Here is a 23476-nt window from a genome sequence, read left to right as displayed (position 1 = left end):
TTCCATTCCAGCTTCCTTTTGCATCTATTTTAGTTTCAGACATTTTAGAATCTATGCATAAAGTGTCTCCTTTCCAAATCAATGTTTAGAAGTATTTATTTAGCCCTTTTTTTCCTATTTGGCAACAAGAAGATTTTTGTGGGGTGTATTATTTCATGAAGACGTCCTAAAGTTAGCAACTTCAAATAAGGAGTAAATCAGTCACTTAGCTGAAGATAGATGCAAAAAAGAAATGTTTAAATCTATCTAAAACATTATTTCTTCTGAAAAAAGACTCCCCAGTGAATGTTTTTCTCCTTTCACTTGGATCATTCATCTGTAGGGTAGTCATCACAGCCATGGCCAGGAGCTGTCAACTAGACAGTCAATGCCATGATGATTACTGTTTCTGACTAGTTGTTGGACCTTCACTCTGTTTCCCAACCCATGCAAAATTAGCCTAGTTAGTCTCATCTTCTCTTGTTTTCACTGAGATAAACTTTTTTCTTTTTTGTTTCCATGCTTAGATAATTCATATTCCAAACAAAAGATGGAACTTGAAAGTTGAGTGACATGACATAGTTATCAAATATTACATGTCCCAAGTGTATTTTAAAACAAGATACAAGATGACCAGAGTCTTTTTTTTCTCCACACAGGTGGAAACAATATATTCCTTTGGCATGGCTGCAAGAAAACAATCTCATTGGATTAGCCTATAAATTCCTTGAGGGTAGGAAACAATGGCCTATGTCTTACAGTGTGTTTGTAAAGTCAACTGATACATACAACTGAGTGACAGAACGTGTCTCTGTCATTTGAAAGTTCACTATCAACTCTCTGTCTTTCCTTAGTGTGTTTCTTCACCTAATCTAGATTTACCTGGTGCCAAACCCCTCCACTCTTCCAATTGCGGATTCTTAGAGGAGGAGTCTGTTTTCTGGTGTTGATTAGGGACTCAATCCTGAATACTCAACATTTCTTTTTTTGTTCCCCACAATCCTCCATTATTTTGTTTATATTGAAGTGCACCTTCTCTATACATCCAAGTATTATTTTCCATGTTACTTATTAGAATTACATTCTTTTGATCTTGTGTGGACACCTCAACGTCTAGCCTCTCTCTACACCACTGAATCCTCACTTCCTGATCTCTTTCTTCTGATCCCATGGGCAAGGCACATGAAGTGAACCAGTGATTCTCCTTGAATTTTGTCAGGTAGGAGTTGGCTTTGCACACTATCCATTGCATTCATTGAAAAAATATATTCTAGTGGCCAGAGCTGTGGCACAGCAGATAAAGCTGTCATCTGTAGTGCGAGCATCCCATATTTGCACTGGTTTAAGTCCCTACTGCTCCACTTTCAATCCAGTTCTCTGCTATGGCCTGGGCAAGCAGTAGAAGATGGACCAAGTCCTTGGGCTCCTGCCCCATCACGAGAGACCCAGCAGAAGCTCCTGTCTCCTGGCTTCAGATTGGCCTACCTCCGGCCATTGTGGTCAAATGGGGAGTGAACCAGCTGATGGAAGACCTCTCTCTCTCTCTCCCTCTTTTTCTCTCATTCTCTCTCTGCCTCTCTGCAACTCTGACTTTCAAATAAATAACTAAATCTTCATCAAAGAAAAATATGTTCTATAGTTTTAAGCAGAGAAACATCTTAACCTTGTCCTCTAACATGTTATCAGTTGATTTATTGGTCAAAGTTAAAAGATTTTATTTAGAAAGAATTCGGGGGTGCTGTGCCATGGCTCACTTGGTTAATCCTCCACCTGTGGGGAGCAAACCGGACTAGACTGAGTTACTGGAATTAAGACTTATTCTATGCATCTGCTCTCCCACAATATGGCGCTGGGAGAGAAGTAAACAGCTTCCGCACAGCTGCCTCCAGTTCAGCTAATAAACTGTAGGACTTGCTCCTGATTGGAGGAGAGCAGCGTACTCGGCGTGTGGGCAGCCGAGTTGGGATTGACGGAGGAGGACTATAAAGGAGGAGAGAGACGGCATGCACCAGGAACATCTAAGGGGAACATCTGAAGGAACACCTGTGCAGCCCCCGAGAAAGCCGGCCGGCGGTGTGCCGCTCCCCTGCGGAAGTGGGGAATGTGGCCAGGGGGAACTGCCCTTCCACGGAGGTGGAAGGGATAGTAGCCAACCCGGGAAGAACCAGCAGCAAACCCGGGGAGGGCCGAGCAGACGAAAGAACAGCGCAGGGTCCTGTGTCGTTCCTCCACGAAGAGGGGGAGCGACACCACCTGCAGTACCAGCATCCCATATGGGTGCTGGGTTCTAGTCCTGGTTGCTCCTCTTCCAGTCCAGCTCTCTGCTGTGGCCCGGAAGGGCAGTGGAGGATGGCCCAAGTACTTGGGCCCTGCACCTGCATGGGAGATCAGGAGGAAGTACCTGGCTCCAGGCTTTGGATTGGCGCAGTGCTGGGCTTAGTGGCCATTTGGGGAGTGAACCAATGGAAGGAAGACCTTTCTCTCTCTCTCTCTCTCTCTCTCTCACTGTCTCTAACTCTACCTGTCAAATAAATAAAAAAAAGAAAGAAAGAAATCAGTTCTAGAGAACTATGATTTTTACAGGGGCAATATCAATATATTGTACACTTGAAAAATAGAGGTATGCATATTTCAAAATATCATATTATATATAATAGGTGTACACAATTTTTATTTAAAAATCTAGTATCTCCATTAGATTTCTAATCTACATCTCATCTTGAGATTAAAGGAAGGAATGGTTTAATGGCCTTTTCAGACCCACAAATTAATATGTTAATTTACATGTGAGTTGATAAAAAATTCTTTTAAAAAGTTTTATTTATTTGAAAAGCAAAGCAAGATGATTCATCCAATGATTCACCCTTCAAATGCCTCAAAGGTCAGGCCAGGCCAGGCTAAAGCCATGAGCAGAGTGCCCAATCCAGTATCTTGTCTAACAGTGACCTAGGTACTTGATCCATCATGTGGCATCTCCCAAAATGTGCATAAGCAGGAAGTTGGATGGGAAATGGAGGCATTACTTGATACAACTCATCTGAAGATTAATTATATCAATAAATGTGTGTTGATTATCCCCTATTTGGAAAGCATTGGGCTAGAACACATTACCTTTTGCATTATTGTCTCTTAATTTTTAATATAATTATTTTTCATCTGCATATGCTTTAAAAATGAGCAGATTATATTGTTCCAAGATTATATTATATATATTATTATATAACATATTATTATATTATTATTAATATATATTTATATATATATTATTATATTATAGTTCCAAGATTAATTCTTGTCTCTGAAGCTTATCTGTTTATCCATCATAACACTATTACAATGCCCTGAGTACAATGTCTTCTATTTCTTAGTTACTAGAGCAACAAAAAGATTCTCAATTTAACTATTTAGGTATTTTCTCTGTAAGAGGCTTCACATACATCACGAATCCTTGAAGGGATTCATATTTGCCAATATGTTCATGAATTATACGGGATCATTCTGTTGTTGCGATGCTCCTTGCATTTATATCACACTTAGCGACTCCTAGGAGCAATAGACCACCTGGCAGCAGAACAACCCGCAAGTGTCTGCAGCAAGCCACAGATGTGCTCTAGGCTGAAGCAATACTTTCCTAACTTAAAATCCACATCAGCATGTGTTTACATTTTGCTATTCTTGTAGAAACATGAATAGATCATCAGGAGGCTAGTGGTAGTACTATGTAACGAGGAAGACACTAAGGCATGTCCCAGAGATTTCAGTGTGTGTTTACTGTTATGCTGGAACAGTTCAACAAGGCAAAACACATTGGTCAAATTACACGCATTTAGGGAAGTGTAACGTGAAAGATTGCATATGGTTTGATAATTTTAAAATTATTTTATGAAGTGTAATGGAGAGCATATAGAAATATTTATCCAATTAAACCTAGAAAGTGTATACAGCTCAAGTTATTGCTGAGAAAAAACCCTGACTTAATGGAATTGCTTCCTTTGAAATATTTTAATGATTCTAAGAACTATCATTACAGAGATTTTATGGTGATTTTTATCTACCAATGGTAAGCCAATTCACCTTCCAAACTTTTGTATCAATCAGGGCAACAGGCTAGCTCAGGGCCCCTCTAATTGATGATCAGTCAGGATATTGATACAGTTTTAAGCACCTTGCTGAGTTATTTATCAAAATCTATCTTCAAAACATCTCCCCAAATATGTTGATTCACACTAATTACCCAGTAAATTAAGATGTAAGTATCAGGGAAAGTACATGGGAAATTTTATAGCTGAAATGAAATTGTCTTTACATTATGAAGAACAGTGAAATGGTTTAATGACTGAAGGGAAAATGCTTAACAAGGCAGATTGATGTACTACTGGGTAAGACACATCTGGACCTTTCAAAAGTGACTCTGACTCTCAGAGGATATGGAGAACATTGCAGTGGAAAGTTTTAGATGGTTTTCACAGGGCAGACTGTTTGAATTTTCAGTTGGTGTGCTTGGAGTCACCACCACACTGCTGTTTCACTGCTTACTATCTTTTCTATGGTATGGTTTTCTTGTTTTCTCTCCCATCATTTATGCTCAGCTCAAGGAAATCATTTGGGGTAACTTCAGCAAAAACAGACTTGAGAAAAGGACTGACTGGAATATCTGCTGTTTCCAGTGTCTCATCCAGTGTCAGCAAGCGATTTTTTTGCTATAAAAGGAAAATAGCAAGCAAATATCCTTCAAATTGTGTCTTTTTAGTGTATTGAAGTTTCATGATTTTTTGGTAACACTGTCCACATAAATAAAGTAACAGTGACTAATGACTAATGATTCCAGAATATTATCCACTAACTTTATCCATAGGATCCATTATTTTTTATTGGTTGGAAGGTTCCCTTGGATTCTATCACAAAATGCTATGAATTCTTTCTGAACAAAATGCTGACTTAAGCTATCTTTTCCAGAATATAACCAAAAAGACACTTAGCTGGTTTGAAATATGACCAGTATTAGAGTTTATCAAAAGCACTAATATAACATTTCATATATTGAAGTCCCTATAATAAAATATAGCCATTCTTTAAAGAATTACTTATAAGCAGTTCAATTTCAGAATAAACTTCCCTTTTGTACAAATATATACCTATGAATAAGTTACCCATTTGTTTGCTTTTACAAATAAAATGATACTAATTGCTTTCCCCAGAAGTGTATTGCTTTTTTAACAATTTTAATATTTCTTTTCTGAAAACCTTTAAATATTCTTATAGCAAATTAATTCTATATTCAATTCATTTTATTAAATAGTAAAGACTGCTAAATATAGAGAATGTGTATATGATCCAAGTTGTTCAACCATAGAAAATAATAATCCAATGAATATTGAGTCAACATGTGTTTCTGTGATTTTTAATTTTGAAAAATCATTACCACTTGTTTAATTACATTCAACTTGTGTTACTCTAAATTGGTAAAATTTTTCTAAAGATTTATTTTTATTTATTTGAAAGACAGAGTTACAGAGAGAGTCAGAGACAGAGAGAGAGGTCTTCCTTCTGCTGGTTCACTCCCCAAATGGCCGCAACGGCCAGAGCTGCACCGATCCAAAGCCAGGAGCCAGGAGCTTTTTCTGGGTCTCCCACATGGGTGCAGGGGCCCAAGGACTTGGGCCATCTTCTTCTGGTTTCCCAGGCCATAGCAGAGAGCTGGATTGGAAGAGGAGCAGCCGGGACTAGAACTGGCGGCATATGGGATGCCAGCACTTCAGGCCAGGGCTTTAACCTGCTGTGCCACAGTGCCGGTCCCTTTTTGCTCTTTTTTAACGCAAAATCAATGAGATTTTAATTAAAAAAAAATCCTCATGACATTACATTGTCTTTACTTGACTAACTTTATATTCATTGGTGCATTCTATGACATGAAATTTTAAGGGAAAAAATCATCATGGAAAAGAGATACAACGCTCTCTAACTTAGGTCATTTACAAGTTTAGTGAGAATGTGTTGAATTCTTTCATATCCATAAATGTTAAAACTAAAGAAGGCATTTTTGGCAGGTTTATGACAGCTTAGAAAGCCGTATCTGTATTTTCTGAGGCTGTATGTCATGCACATTTCTCATCTACTCTTTTATGGAGTAAATTCTCTTTCTAAAGAGAGTAAGTAGAACAAGTGTTTGGTCTAGCAGCTAATGTGCAAGTTATGATATCCATATCCCTTATCAAAGTGCCTAGGTTCAATACCCAGCTCCATTCCTAACTCCAACTCCCTGCTAATGAAGACCCCAGAAGGATGCAGTGATGACTCAAGCAATTGGATTCCTGCCACCTATGTGGGAAACCTGAGTTGAGTATGTAGTCTCTGGCTCTGTTCAAGCCCAGTCCAGATTTGGCCAATATAGGCTTTTAAGGATTGAATCAGTGAATGGGATCTCTCTCTCTCTCTCTCTCTCTCTCTCTCTCCCCTCTCTCCTCCCCCCTTTACTTCTCTCCCTCCCTCCCTCTTAAAGAAGTCAATAAAAAAGGTAGAATACGTCAATTCTTGATTTTTCATTATACATTGGGCACATGTAGAATGTATAAGAGTATGCATTTCTACAGCTCTCCTCTCTTACAAACATAGTCACACTGACAGTATCTAATAACACCTGGAGAGTGTGTTTTCTTGGAACAGTTTTCACATTGCTAACCAGTGAAAACCCAAGTTTCTTGTGTGACACATCTCTCAACCCACATGAAACATTTTTTTTTCCTAGCTGATAAGCCAATGACAATTATTTTCCATCTGACTCTTGAAAGGAATAGATGAGTGGGTTCATCCATGGACTTAATAAAAATATGTGTGATTATTCACCCAGTGTAAACATAGATTAGTTTTCTCAACTCAATGCATACAGTAAAGCGCCATCTTATGAAGTCTCAACACATGAAAAACAAGGGTTCAATAAAGTCTCCAGATTTCAAAAATACTTATTAACATTTCATCCTTATATATGGAAAATAAGAATGTCCACCTTGAAGGGAGTTAAAAAATTGACAAAAATTTCAACACCTTTGCATCTGCCTATCACACATCTAAATGATTTGTCACACTAATACTGGAGTATCATACATGTCACAGAGCCACAATGAAGGGCCCATATTGTTTTCTCTTTGCTCTATTTTCCTATTCTTCCATGGCTTTTCTCTTTCTAGTGTTCATTTGTTTTCACCCCACATAATATAATGACTCCTCCTTACAAAAATACTTGTCTTTGTCTCCAAAAGCTAGAATTTGATGAGGTCTCTGTCCTGTAATAGTGTTATGTTAAATAACAAAGCTGAGCTTAATGTAAGAAGTTTATTCAATGAGCATGGTCTAAAAAAATCAATGAGCAGAATCTAATGATATGATCCATGAGTGCTTAAAAGCAGACTAATTCTTAGAACTGTTGACAGAAGGGATAAATTGAGAGAGGGAAGGTATGAGGATGACCTCAAGGACTGTTTTGGTTTGAAGACAGAGGGAAACATGAGAGGAGGAATGTAGGTGATCTCTAGGAGCAGAAAGCAGCCTCCAGATCACAACCACCAAAGAAAGACCTCAGACCTAGTACCACAAGGGGCTGAATTCTTTCAGTGGCTTGAAAACTCTGAAGAGGATTCTTCCCCCAAACTTTCAGAGAACAAACCACTGTCAATGTCATTTCTATTTCAAGCCTGTGAGATTTTCAGCAGATAACCCAGTTAAGTCCATTTCAAACCTATTGAACCATGAAATAATAAGTGGGTGTTGGTTTAACCTGATACCCACGCAGCAACAGAAAGCAAATACATATGGACTTTGCTTAAAATCTCTCAGCAGCAACAAGAAATTCAGAGGGGCTATAGTAGTTGGCTTTCTAGGGTAAAAAGTCCACTAACCTCAAAGAGAAAAACTAGAGAAACTTAGTCTCATGTCTAGTCTGTGTGTCTACCCATGGCACATGGTGCCATGCTATTTAGTCAAGTAGCTCCTGGCCCATTTTCTTAGAGATTTAAAGCTCTCTATCAATGCTACTATCTCCTAAACTCCCTTCTCACCCAAGGCTCTGACATACTTGTCTGTTTCAAGCACGTTTTCTGGAGATAGAGCTAACAACGTACAATAAAAGATAGTTAACTCCTATTTCATATGTGGTTTTGACAGTACCTCTATGGAGACTAAAAAGCAAAAACTATGGGGACTGGCATTGTGAGGCAGTGGGTAAAGCCCTGCCTGGAGTGCTGGCATCCCATATGGGCACTGGTTCAAGCCCTAGCTGCTCCATTTCCAACCCAGCTTGCTGCAAATGCTCCTGGGAAAGCAGTAGAAGATGGTATAAGTGCTTGTGTCCCTGCACCCACGTGGGAGATCTGGAAGAGGTTTCTGGCTCCTGGCTTCTACTTGGCCTAGCCCCAGATGTTGTGGCCATTTGGGGAGTGAACCAGTGGATGGAAGATCCTTCTCTCTGTCTCTCCTCTCTGTCTGTAACTCTACCTCTCAAATAAAGATATAAAATCCTTTAAAAAATAAATAAAATTAAAAAAAAAAACTGTGGATGCATCCTTAAATTTGTGTGGTGAAAATTATATAATCTTCGTATTGATATCCTTTTTTTGGGTTTATGGTCCATTAGAGAAAAACAACTAAAGAATAAAAATATGATGTCAGATTCCTAATAGCCTGTAGTAGGCAGGAAACATTTGTTAAACAACAACATTAAAAAAGAAAAGTAAATTACCAGGTTAGGACACAATATTTGGTGTCAAACAGAAGGCACATTTTATCTAATAAATGAGCCATGAATGCTGCTAATGAATTACCTGATTCTGAACCTCCAGTGTTGATCCTTAACTAAACTTCACCACATCATGCTACACATGATCTGGCCAGTTTTGTCTCTCTCAACTTCCTCTCAAGCCTGTTCAGGTTCCATGAAAACACATCTCTGTGCTTTTGCTACTGGTTCTTCTCAGACCACATCATTCTTTCCCATAGTCCACATCTTATTTTCAGTCAGAGATCAGCCGACTATGACCTGCAGCCAAATCCAGCCTTCTACTTTTGTTTTGTCCATCCCATAAACTACGAAGAACTTTTATGCTTGAACAGAGGGTCTTTGACTTAACAATGCTTAGAATGAACTATTTCTCAACTTTATAATGATTTCAGCAGAATTCATATTTCAAAGTTTGGACTTTGATCTTTTCACAAGCTACTAATATGAGGTACAACACCCACTCATGAAACTGAGCAGTGACAGTGACCTAGAGCTCCAGCCACAAATTGATCATCCTGCTGCAGTTGCATCCTCTTAATCCAGCAATTAATTATAGATCAGTCTTTTAAACATGCTTCAGGCCCAGTGTGCTTTCTGCTCTGTATGGTAATGGTGAAAACCCATACAATCACTCTGTTTTTCACTTTCAGAACAGTGCTCAATAAATTACATGAGTTTTCATTACTTTATTATAAAATAGGCATTATGTTAGATGATTTTGCTGAACTGTAGGCTAATATAAGTTTTGTGAGCTCATTTACAGTAGGGCAGATTAAGTTATGATAATTTTTAGGAGAGATGTATTAAATGCATTTTTGGCTTAATGTTGTTTTCAACTTATGGTGGGTGGTTTATGGAAGCTTGTAAATCCATTGTAAGCCAAAGACCATCTACAGTTGCATTTTAAATGGCAATGTGGTATACTTGCTTTACTATTTACTCCATCGTCACTTGCATTAAACATTTGCATATGAGTACTTGAAGTCCAGTTCACTTGCCAGCTCCTCTGTGAAGTCCATAAAAATTCTTCCGTGTGGGAGTAAGTCTTCATTAGATTGCTTACATTCTTATTAAATACTTATTTCACATTGCTTTGATTATCTCTACATATAAAATGCTCAGAATTTTTTCTCTGTATATGATTGGGTTGGGAGCAATGGTTTGAGTCCTGACTGCTCTGCTTCCTATCAAGCTCCCTGCTAATGAACCTGGGAAAATAGCACAAAATAGATTAAGTAGTTGGGTCCCTACAACCCATGTGGGAGATCAGTATGGATAGTTACAGACATGTGGGGAGCGAATCAGCAGATGAAATGTTTCTATCTCTTTCTTTCCATCTCTGATTTCAATTAAATAAGTAGTTCTTTTTAAAAAATCCTTGAAGGGTGAAGAGTGACAATAACAGTGGAAAAACAGTAGGCCAACTGAGTATGACAAGAGTGAAACTCTTTAACAATGACCAAATAGAAGCATTGGATGTTGATAAACAATATACTGTAACCAGCATGGAAGACCATAAAATGGAAAACTAATATTACACCTAACAGTTATTGGAGCTTATGGCTGAATACATCAAATAAATACATAAAGTGTTGCAACTAAGGGGAGATTTTAAGTGGCATTGATCTGCTATCAATGTCATCTACTCTTATAGCTTTTTATGTTTTTTATTTGAAGCAAAAAATCCAGAAGACAGCCAAAGGGAATGTGGTAATATTTCATTAGTATTTACTAAGACTCTGTAACAGCATTTATTATATGTGGTTCAGGGACTACTAGAATTATTTGCTATTTTTATTGTCCCGCTGTTATTTTGAGGTTTTCCTGGCCAGATATTATATATTATGTATCCATGCATCTTGCCAGTATCATCGTCACATAAAATAATAATTTAATAAGTATTTCTAAATGAATTAAAGCTTTGAAAATAAATTAATGAATTTTGGATGAACTTCTTACCATCTTTATTCTGAAATTTAAGTATACAAGTCTTACGGGTACAGAATATTAAAAATCACACAGTGTTTCTTTCAGAAACTTAAATTTTGTTTGAAAAATGGGAAAAAGTGTGTAGAAAGGACTGATGTATTATGCAGTAAATTATAAACCTTTCATTTGTTTTATGTTATAAAACAAAACTTCCAAGAAATATACAGATGTGCAGGGTACTTTAAAATCAAATATGTTTCAAGGATGCATTTTCACTTTACTCTGCCATTAGAAACATCTCCTTGGGAAAATATGAGATGCTTTAAGTTATTAGGAAATAGAAAAATAGAGATCAAATTATATGCTGGTTCTTCTGCAATTCCAAAATGCAGCATGTAAAACTCGAGGGTCTAAACTCTACAATGATAATGCCAAAAGAATCCTGGGTGTTGGCATAAGAAGTTTTTGGATTTGCATGTTATTTAAGACACAGCACTTGGGGCCGGCACCTTGGCTCACTTGGTTAATCCTCCGCCTGCGGTGCCGGCATCCCATATGGGCACCTGGTTCTAGTCCCGGTTGCTCCTCTTCCAGTCCAGCTCTCTGCTGTGGTCCAGGAAGGCAGTGGAGGATGGCCCAAGTGCTTGGGCCCTGCACCTGCATGGGAGACCAGGAGGAAGTACCTGGCTCCTGGCTTCAGATCAGCGCAGCTCTGGCCGTAGTGGCCATTTGCGGGGTGAACCAACAGAAGGAAGACCTTTCTCTCTGTCTGTTTCTCTCACTATATGTCAAATAAAAAAATGATTAAAAAAAAAAAGACACAGCACTTACTAGCTATACTGATAATTTCAGCCTTGTCAACACTAGGTGCAAAGTTTATTTTAATTGATTAAGTAATGGAAGGATGATAAAGGAGTTAGAAATTTAGATATCAGACTTTCCTACTTCAAGTCCTGTGCTTGTCACAAGCAAGAAGTATAAACTTCGGCAAAGTATTTTCTATAAACCTTAGTTTCTTCATCTGAAAAATGGGTAGAATGCTATAATAAAGTTTAAATCATTGTAAAAAATAAGGGGTATAAAACACATAGTGAACTTATCATGTTACCTACCGTAAAGTAAGCTTTCAATTAACCTCACTTGTTAGTATTCAACAAAATTCCTGCTGAGGAGGAGTCACTCCTGGATAAGCTGATGATAAATATCAGCATCTTGAAACGTACAACTTCCTTACAGTGGCCGTGTTTTCACATAATGTTAATGAATGCTCAGAAGCTGTTGTGATGCCTCCAGCTTATGGCTGACCTACTTCTTAGGAAGGCAGCTCCAATAAGCTTGCCTTTGTAGAGGCTCTGGTTTCCTGGACTGAAGGGACTGCATAATTGCTACTTCAGCTGTTCCTATGGAATATTTTCAATTATGTTAAAGTACTACAGATCCTTAAATTAGTTCATTGATTACTTTTCCTAAATTTATACTTCCTGGCATATTGTAAATGTGTCTGATCCACAGGGTGATTTTTACAAATTGCTTTTGTTATGTGGATATTATTAACAATCACATTTTACGACCCACTACAGTGAGATATTATTAAATAAAATAATACTAAAATGATAATACAAATATAGTAGTCACAGTATGGGTGGTTGGATTTAGTACCACTGGGCACTGTAATTTCCACTGAGGTCATACTTAGATTATTATAATAGTCTCCCATTTTGGCATAACATGTTGGATGCAAATTGATGGAATAGAATTCCCGGAGTAAAAGGCAACAGACCATTTAAAGTTTGAGGAACAGTACATATATGACATGAGCAAAAGCATCAAGAATGCTCTTGAGAGAAGATTCTCAAAGGGACTTGAGAGTCACAATCAGAACTGACAGACAGTTGTAGAGAGAGAAAGGAATTAGTGTAATTTTTGAGGCCAGAATAGAAGACCAATAAATGAAAGTTACAAATAGCTTTGGGGCTTAGGGCTCCCTCTCACTGGCAGGATTCCAGCAGGTGTCATTTAATCATTTGCTTCCCATGTTCATTTGTTACATTGTTGACAGGATGAGGTGCTGAAAACACCACTCATTTTTTTAGAGCCTCTGGTTTGGTTAACATTAGACAATTTAAGGGTGAGCTTGAATTAGCTCAAAATCTGTAAAATAAAACAGATTGGAGAAAGAATGGCCCGAATATTTGAGGATTCTTTTTGAATGTTATGATTCCATGAATGATCATTTGGTGAATTTTATTTAATGAAAGTGAATTTCACCACTTATAAGGTGATGGTTTTGAACCCGATGACTCGATAGAAAACCCACAAGGACTTCTGCTTCAGTGAAATCCTAACAGCCTTACCAGTGTCCAGTATTTAGCACTGAAAAACATACACATTTAAATTTAAATTTTAGAGGAAGATGGATGCTTCTGTCATGAGCATTTTCCCTTGGGTTTTGCTTATGTGGTTTTATTTGAAATTTATGGAGAATTTAATGTTTACTTTTTTTTTCCAAGCAGTATTAGGAGTTCCAGTTAGACTGTCGGGTAATGACACACATCAGTATTAGGTAATAATAAAAGTAATAACTACTGAGTTCATGTTTCAGGAAGATGGAAATTTCATTAAGACTCTATTTCCACTATTAATTATTAAATAGATTCACCTGAGTATTTTCTTCTCCTAACCTATTCAAGACAAAAGTTTCTCAGAGAAAGAACGTGTTCTTTGTTATGCATGAGCGTATTTTAAAATAAAAAGCACCAAAGCCATTTCCTAAAGAACATGAATAATTATGTCACTAGGCCTTTTGTTTTGAGATAAGCTCAAATCCACACAAAGGGAGAATAAAAGTATGCTGGAAAACTTGGAAATGATTTTTACTTTTATGGTAAAACCTCTTAGCACGATTTTGTATTCAATGGATTTTTTTCATATTCACTTATTATTTTGAAGTCATTTAAATATTAACTCTTCCCTGAAGAGTCATATTACCTGTGCATAAAGATATAATACATGTTTTCCTGATCTGAGAAATTATTCTCTGGTATTTTTGCATTTAAAAAGTTTCTGGGAGCCAGCATTGTGGTCTAGGGAGTAAAACTGCCACCTGGGACACAGGCATTCCATATGGGCGCTGGGTCCTGGCTGCTCCACTTCTGATCTTCCTCCCTGCTAATGGCCTGGAAAAGCAGTGGTAGATGGCCTAAGTGCTTAGGTCCCTGCTACCCTTATGCAAGACTTAGAAGAAGCTCCTGATTTCTAGCTTTGGCTTGGCTCAGTCCTGATCATTGCAGCCATCTGGGAAGTGAACCAATACTTTGAAGATTTGTCCCTCCCTCTCTCCCTCGCTCCTTCCCTCTCTTCTTTTAGTAGCTCTGACTTTCCATTAAAACAAACAAATCTGAAACAAAAAATGTTTCTGGGATGAGTCATTGTCTTCAAAAACTTGTATCAAAAAAAGAACAAAAGTAGAGAAGGTTAAATTTTCAGAGGCTATTTTTATTCAGAATCTTTCCTTCAGGTTGAAAGAAAATTTTGCACTCTGTTTTGTGGGTCAGTAACAGGACACAATAAACCTAGCTACATTTACTTTATATTTATAAAATTAAATAACAATAATGTTATATATTTATTATGACACCATGTTTGATGGCATCTTTTTTAAATACATGATAGTATATTCCTAATAGAAGCATTTAAAAATTTAATCCAACACTAAAGTAAAAAATAAAGAAAAAAAAAATTCCCTGCATTTTTGTTCTTACAGCACTTCAGCAACTCAGAGTTTTGACCCCTGCTATATGACTTGATATTTACCTAACTGCATTGATGGGTTTTCAGTATCATGGTAGGATTTCAGTGAACAGAGATATTTTTGAATACTTCTTTGAATCTCTAAAGTTTAGCACATAATAATAAATTGTGAGATTTTTGCAGATTTTCACATAGTTGAAGTCTATGAATACTTCTATATAATCATACAGAAAGCAGTATTTATCATATATATCAACAAAGATGTTTCATAATCATTTATATAACACTAAGTTAGAACAACAAATTTTGTATAAAGGAATTCATGAAGCAAAGTTTTCTTGTTATGTTAACAGGTCATTTATAATTTTGTAGTAGGTCTTTTTCATAATTTGTTACCCAGGATTATGTCATGTTTTTGTGGGCTATGTTTCAGTTTATGATAGCTCTACAGCCTGAAAAAAAGCAGGCAAGTCTTGGTATATGCTAGTACCATGAGGGGTCTTTTTCCTACCCTCTTTACTTGGTCAACTTTTCAACTCATTCTTCAGACCTAGGTTCAAATGTTACCTCTTCAGCAAAGCCATCTCCAACAAGATTAAATTCTCCTGTCAGGTACTTTTGACAGTACCAGACAGCTCTCTCACATTGAACCGTTCTCAGTTGCTAATTTTTATTTTTCCAGGGTGATTATTTACGTGACATCTATCTCCCTAACAGACTTTCAGCTCCACAAAACTGAGGCCATGCTTGCTTTTGTATTCACTCTTTCAGCAAAAAACCTGGTGTGTGCAAGCTGCTCCATCAATATTCAATGAGTGAGTTAATAAATAAACAGAGGAGCTGTGAAGAGTTACAGAAACTGTCAGGTAGCAGGTACTTACATACAACCAAAGCCATACCTCTCCCCCAAATTATCCTGAAAAAAAATGTACAATGATTAGCATTCAGAGATGCATATTAAAAATAAGATACTTAGTGTCTTGAAAAATGCACGCTTTCACACTGAAGCACTATTAAATTTTCAAAATATTTTTTGAGAAATAAAATTGCCTCATTGCATATTGACTGTATTTTAATTATTGAAAAGTAAAACATGGCATTTTTTCTATGAGCCCAAGAGCCAATCTGACACATGAATACTTATAAAATGCAGGAGAGAAATATCTTATTGCATGATTTCAGAAAAACAATATTTTAAGGAAGATAAAATATTTTATTTCTTAAGCATTTAATAATTATCTCCAGTTTTAACTAGGGAAGCCCAAATTGGAGAATATTTGTATCCTTTATTTTTAAATGATACATAAAAATTGTACATATTTATGGGGTACCATGTGATGTTTCAATACATGTATACATTGTGCAATATCTAAATCAGGATATATATACACTTATATGTATATCTTTAAACATTTACCAATATATAGCCTTAAACACTTATCAATTATTTTTTGGCAAAAAAGAGAGTATCTTTTTACTATCTGTAGTCGCCTTACTGGGCAATAAAATACTAGAGCTTCTTTCTCCTATCTAGTAGCCATTTAGTAGTCTTCACTTTTCTCCCTCTACCACTCCCACTCTTAGTAGCTTCTGGTAATCATCATTCTAAAAAACAGTGGATTTTAACTTCGTGATGTAAGGAAGAGTTGAAATATTACAATCTACCAGTATTCTTGGGAAAAATCAAAATTATATAAGCTGTTTACTTTATCATCATAATGATGATGATGTAGCATTGTTATGAAGATTAAATGAGCTATTTTGGAAGAAAATGCATTCCATAAAGACACTGTATATACTATTTCCATGTTTAATACATATAAAACAATAATTAATTATCAAAACCTTTTTCCTATATTATACATATTTTAAAAATTTCTAAAGGTAGAGACTCAAAATAATGATAGGCATCAAACAATCTTGGTCCAAATAGACCTTTGATTTTGTTTTTGTTTCTTCTTTTTCCAATTTCCTTTTATGGAAGATTAGATGAATGATTTTAGATATTTTTAATATGTGAGTTTGATGCATTAAATTTCCCTTTGCACTATTTCACTGCATTCCACAAATTTTGACAAGTTCCAGCTTCATTTCCACTTAGTTCAAAATATTTGAAAATTTCTCTTGAAATTTCTTCTTTGACCTAGTTGTTAGTTTGATATGTGCTGTTTAATTTCCAAGCATTTGGGGATTTTCCAATTATTTTAATTATTTTGATTCTAATTTAATTATGGCATGAAAGCTTATAGTGTATGATTCCTATTTTATTTTTTAAGATGGGTTTTATGGCCTAGAAAGAGGTGGTCTTGGTGAGTGTGGTATGTGAGTTTGAGAAGAAAGGGTATTTCAGTTATCAACTACACCCAGTTGATTGATGGGGATGTTGCACTGAACTTTATCCTTTCTGATTTCTGCCTGCTACATCTGTTCAAAAACTTCTAATTTTTCAGTGTATAAATTAATTAAGGATTTTGTTTTTGCTTTACAGATAAGAGTTCTGCCATTAGAAAAACTTGGGATATTTACCTAAAAACAAAAGCAAAAACAATTTTTATTTCTTATATATGAAGAAGGCTGCAAAATGTTAATAGGTTCTCTTTTAGGTAGGAAATTTGACAATTCTGTGTGAAGAAAGCAAGCAAAAAGAAAGTATATAAAAATAAAACTGATATTGAACATAAAATAAGGTAAAAACTTTAACAAAATACAGAGAAGAAATAAATGTGGTTGAAATCATGACATTTCTCTGATAGTTATTTTATTTATTTCTATGAACATAAAAGTTCATTATTTATAAAAACAGATTGTTTATCCAAGAGTTTCAACATATCCACTTGTCCAAACCATGAATTTCTAGCTAAGCTATTGGTATCAGCTCTTGCTACCTTGGAGGCTCATTCTCAGTGGTATGGACAGGGAGCTCTGAATTGTATTAGACAGATCAAAAATGACTCTTTTAGAAGCTATTTCCGGTAATGAAAATCTAATAAATTTTATGAGATAAAGGTCATATAGTAGCGAGAAGGAGATACTCCAGATTTAGAAAGGAAATGAGGAGAGCTGTCCAATGACACTGACAGATGTTTCAAAAGAGCTACTGCGTCATCTCTCTTTCGGTGCCTGCTGATACTGTTATAACGCATCCTGGTGCTAAATGATTTTTGTTCTAGGAAAGTAACAGTTTCAAACTTTTATATTATTGTGTGATGCTTTTTATACTTTCAAGAGAAAGTAGATTGCTTTGGAAATCTAATTTTCTATATTATACTTGAAAATTGACAAAAATGAGTTCATTAAACATTATCCTCCCCCCTCTACACAAACTATTTATTTTTTCATTTTTGAGTAGGTTTGCTTTCATGCAGGGCAAGTTGATGGCAAATACTTGATTTATTAGTCATTTTTAATTTCTCCATGTAGAAACACATTTTGTGTATTCAAGAAATAATGCCTAGTAACTGTGTTAATTTGGAATTAACAAATCCAATGTTGTTCCTTTCTTAGAGCCTCTTACCTGCAATGATCATCTCTGATCACTCTCCTTTCACTGTTCTGCATAAGTTATTATCTTATTTAATATGTATTTCCTCTAAGAGTATATAAACTCCATTAGACTAAGGAATGTGTCTGTTTTGTTCACTTTGATTGTATGCTCAGCTTTCAGCAAATATGTGAGAGAAGTGTTGGGTACACAATAAATATTTTTTGAGAATAAGTAAATGAGGACATGAACGAATAAATATGGCAAAATAAAGAATGTTGTATGTGAGGTCAAAAGACACGGATTCTTTTTTTTTTTTTTTTTTTTTTTTTTTTTTTTTTTGACAGGCAGAGTGGACAGTGAGAGAGAGAGACAGAGAGAAAGGTCTTCCTTTTTCCGTTGGTTCACCCTCCAATGGCCTCCACGGCCAGTGCACTGCGGCCAGCGCACCGCGCTGATCCGATGGCAGGAGCCAGGTACTTATGCTGGTCTCCCATGGGGTGCAGGGCCCAAGCACTTGGGCCATCCTCCACTGCACTCCCTGGCCACAGCAGAGAGCTGGCCTGGAAGAGGGGCAACCGGGACAGAATCCGGCACCCCGACCGGGACTAGAACCCGGTGTGCCGGCGCCGCAAGGTGGAGGATTAGCCTAGTGAGCCGCGGTGCCGGCCCAAAAGACATGGAATCTTGTACCACTGATACCCTTTCTATCTATACAGCAAAGTTACTTAAGTTGCTTTGGTCTTAGGAGATTTTTAAAATGGAAATATAACAGTCTTCTCTTACATGGTGCTGTTGACTATTAAAGGCAAGTGGATGAAAATTGTTAACACATGGGGGGTTGTATTGGTCAGCTTTTCATCACTATCAGAAAATATCTGAGGCAACTAACTTAATAAGGAGAAAGTCTTATTTAGCTCACAGTGTGGGGAGGTCAAAATGAAAAAAAAAATCTTTAGTGTTGGCAACAGGCTCATTATGAATGTTGGAGCACACAACAGAGGAAGGATCACATGGAAATTCAAGAAGCAACAGGAGTGGCTGGGGATTGGGTCCAGACTCAAGCTTTTACAACAACTGTGGAGAATTACCTTCCAAGGGCATTCCCCTGATACCTAAGGGCTTCCCTCTAGGCACCACTCCCTAAAGATTCCACTACCTCACAACAATGACACCCTGGACACCAATCCTTTAACACTTGGTTCTTTAGGGGACATAATATATCCAAAATAATATACAAAGCATATCAATCAGCACTTAGTTAATAGTAATTATTATGTTGTGGTTGGGTAATGTTAGTAAGTCATTAGCTTTGGAGCTGTCATCTCTTTATTGTGAAATTAAAATATGTTCTGTGCTACAAAATAGACAACAGAATATGTTTGTTGAAAATGTATTTTTCAGAAAGCATATTTCCTAATATTGATTCTAGGACTCATATCTTCTTTTTCCATATTTGAGAAAAACTTACATTTTTTAGTAATTTTACTTGTTATAGTTTCATCAACATTTCTGTTTTCTCCTTATAGTTGGTCTTATCTCAGGACATGTCTTGATTTATTGACTTAATGAATTCAAGTTAAATTTCTGTTATTCAATTTTGTCTCAGAGGAACAAAAATTTTGATGATCACTAAATTCTCCTTTTAATAGACAGCTGATTAGTTTTATCTTCCAGAAAGCCATCATTAGCTTTTTTGTCCATTTTGAAAATGTTCAAGAGAATCAAATGATCAGCTGTGACAGTGAATAGAAATTGAAATGCAAATTTAAATGTTTAACCTGTGTTGAGAAGAGCTCTGTGAATAAGCTTCATTAAACCCTAATATCAGTTATTTAGAATAAGTAACTTCAGACTTTATAGTAATGTATTGATGACAAGATGGCTTAGATGTCTGAAAATGAGATAGATATTCCAATATAAGTCATATTTCAGTAAACTGAGTTATATAAATGGTATTGACTATAAAGAGAGTTAAAATAGAAACAACTTAAAATACAATAGCTTCTTGGGAATTTGTTAAAAATGGCCACCCTAGTCGGGTTGGGCCAGAGCAGCCCAAGATGGCCGACTTCGAGGATGTCGGATGAGGAGAAGGTACGCAAAGCTGCTAAATTCATCACTCATGCACCCCCAGGAGAATTTAATGAAGTATTGAATGATGTCCGACTACTACTTAATAATGACAATCTCCTCAGGGAAGGGGCAGCACATGCATTTGCCCAGTATAACATGGATCAGTTCACGCCTGTCAAGATAGAAGGATATGAAGATCAGGTCTTAATTACAGAGCACGGTGACCTGGGTAATAGCAGATTTTTAGATCCAAGAAACAAAATTTCCTTTAAGTTTGATCACTTACGGAAAGAAGCAAGTGATCCCCAGCCAGAGGAAGTAGATGGAGGCTTGAAGTCGTGGAGAGAATCCTGTGACAGTGCTTTGAGAGCCTATGTGAAAGATCATTATTCCAACGGCTTCTGTACTGTGTATGCTAAAACTATAGATGGGCAGCAGACTATTATTGCATGTATTGAAAGCCACCAATTTCAGCCTAAAAACTTCTGGAATGGTCGTTGGAGATCAGAGTGGAAATTCACCATCACACCACCTACAGCCCAAGTGGTTGGAGTGCTTAAGATTCAGGTTCACTATTACGAAGACGGCAATGTTCAGTTGGTTAGTCATAAAGATGTACAAGACTCAATAACTGTGTCGAATGAAATACAAACTGCCAAGGAGTTTATTAAAATCATAGAGAATGCAGAAAATGAATATCAGACAGCAATTAGTGAAAACTATCAAGCCATGTCAGACACCACATTCAAGGCCTTGCGCCGGCAACTTCCAGTTACCTGCACCAAAATCGACTGGAGCAAGATACTCAGCTACAAGATTGGCAAAGAAATGCAGAATGCTTAAAGGCTGACTGTAGATTCTTCAGTATGTGGAACAAAAAGGATTCAACGTGTGGTCATATGATAAATAAGTGGTTTATAAACAAGAGTGATATTTTGCTAGGGCTTTCAAAGTTAACAGTTTTTGAAGTACTGTTGAACCTACAGCATTGTCTTAATTTCTTTTGTGTTCTCTGCCTTGTAATTTTCTGTTACCACTATATCTACTTGTAAATCTTTTTTCCCCCTACATTTAATGTTGGAGAGAGAAATCTATCCTGAAGTCATTTTACTGTTTAGAAAATTTTCTTAGCCATGAAGCCCTGTTACTGATTTAGACAGATAATATGTTCAGTACTTTTTTACCCCTGTCCTTCAAAGCACTCTGGTACCTGGTACTTCAGTGGTTTTTTCTGATCCACCAACAGCTTAAGAGGCTACGCTACAAACTCTAGTTAAACGGAAGACACATTCGTCCTTCTCCTTCTGACTGCGTTGATCATTTATAGCATCTCATAATGGTAGTTTGCAAAAGTTTGAATTGGGGCTTTTCAGATCCTTTTTGAGGGGCAAAGAAGGTTTTCTGGAAATTCCATTATAGCCAGCTTCTCTGGGGAACTTGTTTTTAAATGCAAAGACTTGAACCACATTCCCTGCACATGAACTTGTTTCCTTTGTTTCCTTTCGCTCATTGTCTCCTTTCCAGCTAGTTCCATTGTAGTTATAGACATCTGCATTTTTAGAACAGTTTTACCCATTTATTTTTTTTTTATTGAAGAACTGCTGACCTACTGTGTATATAATAGAGTATAAAACTTGAAAAATGCAGATATTGAAGGATAATAGTTATCTTGTGCTTTAATACTTTGTGGCAAGATTGTACTATAAGCAAATGAATCAACTACGTAATTTACAAACATGAAAAATGAACCAAAGTGAAAAGGATAACTTCCAGGCACTATCTTTCTATTGTAACCTGTTATTTAAGGGAATACTAGTGATTTCTTCTAAATAGGATGTAATACTTGTTTCAGATTACTTTTCCTCAGTCCTGCCTGCCAAGAACACAAATGTAACTGTGATCTAGCAACCTTCCCAGGTGTATTGGCAGGTGTGTGTATGATCTCAGAGTACACAGGTAACATAGATATGATATGACAACTGATATAACGGTGGACTCATTTACATTGTTTACACTGCTATGACCAGGCCTTAAGGGAAGGTCAGTTTTTTAAGAAACCAAGTAGTGTCTTCCTACCTGTCTCCAAATACATGTAAAAAAAAGAAGGGTGTTTGTGCTTCAGCATTGTTTTTGCTCAGAAATACCGTCAAGCAAGAGTTTGTTTCCAAGTGATCCATTGACCTGTGTAAGCATTTTTGTTTATTTCAAATAAAAGATATTTGTATTTTTTTTAAAAAAATGGCCACCCTACTGCAGACTGCATTACCAATTTTCAGTATTTTTTTTTAAAGTGGACATGTTGATGCTATCTGACCTCATCAACTCACATCAATCTGTAGTCTCCTCTCTCTCTGAATTCTCCATATCAGTGCCTCAGTTCAAAAGTACGCCTTGCCATCCTTACTCTCTGTTTTTCATTTCTTTCTCTTTTTGTGTCATTTGCCTTCCTCTCTCTACCAACTTTTTTCACATTTTCTTGCTGTTTAAAATTCAACACATCCTGTAAGAATCTCACAAAGGCTATTGAATCTCTTACAAAAGAGTGGATATATGTGTATGTGTGTGTGTTTGTGTGTGTGTGTGTGTATATATAAAATAATTTTACTTGGGATTTTCAGAGATCCTTAGCCACCCTAATAGAACCTAAACGCAGATAAAACTACATTTGGAGAACACCTGTTTTAGCAATTTCCTTTCAATTCTCAAAGCAACAGCAACAGTTATCATTTATTAATTGTCATGAACCAGATGTTGTTCTGTATGTCCTTAAATAAACCTCATGAGTCCCATTTCAAAGAAGATGAAATTGAATTATGAAGTTAAATAATTTTCCAAAAGTTATACAATTAGTTTATAAGGGAATTGAGATGTGAATGCATGCTAACCCTAAATCCATTCTGTCCCCACTGCGATGCACACTTGGAAAGACAGGAAGAAACAGAAAACAATTGAAGTACCATAGACTTTCAGGTAATATGGTGTGCATACTGTTATTTCACATTATCTGTATATATATATGGCCAGTTCAGATTTGAAGATTTGAGGATGTCAAACATTTTGTATATCACAGTGATGGACAGAAAACAGAAAAGTTGTCCAGTTAATCCTCTGATTCTTCCCCATCTGTTCTTTCAGCTCGCACTCATCTCATGTTTTAGTAGCCATGATTGTCTTTCAAAGACATTTTTATTTCTAGAAAATCATTAAAAAAGTTGAAAAAGTCTGGGTTTTTGCTAAATTATAATGCGTATCTAAATATTCTATATTTTTCATTTCTTTCCACAAATTCTATAAAAGCATGATTGATTTGAAATAGCATTGGAAAAATTTCAGATAACAAAGGATACCAAATAATAATTTTAATTCTTTGATTTTATTTTCTCTATTGAATGTAAAAATAAACAACATCTTTGTTTCTATTATAGGGATATTGAATACATTTAAAGTTACAATACATATTTTGGCTTATCAACAAATTAGAGGGGTTGGCA

At 36.3% G+C, this 23476-nt stretch overlaps 1 protein-coding gene and 1 pseudogene across 3 annotated transcripts in view; one reads left to right on the top strand and one right to left on the bottom strand.

Moving 5' to 3' along the window:
* The window catches only part of KCNH7 (potassium voltage-gated channel subfamily H member 7), a 512838-nt gene that overhangs the window by 291417 nt on the left and 197945 nt on the right, over positions 1 to 23476 (bottom strand). The gene's annotated exons all lie outside the window — the stretch shown is intronic.
* Positions 19973 to 22090, top strand: LOC100345842 (F-actin-capping protein subunit alpha-1 pseudogene; annotated as a pseudogene).

Source organism: Oryctolagus cuniculus, chromosome 3 (genome assembly GCF_051225735.1).
Source record: "Oryctolagus cuniculus isolate XC-2025 breed Fujian yellow rabbit chromosome 3, ASM5122573v1, whole genome shotgun sequence".
NCBI classification, from domain to species: Eukaryota; Metazoa; Chordata; class Mammalia; order Lagomorpha; family Leporidae; genus Oryctolagus; species Oryctolagus cuniculus.
Note: the sequence above shows the minus strand (reverse complement) of the source record. Positions and strands in the feature narration are given on the sequence as shown.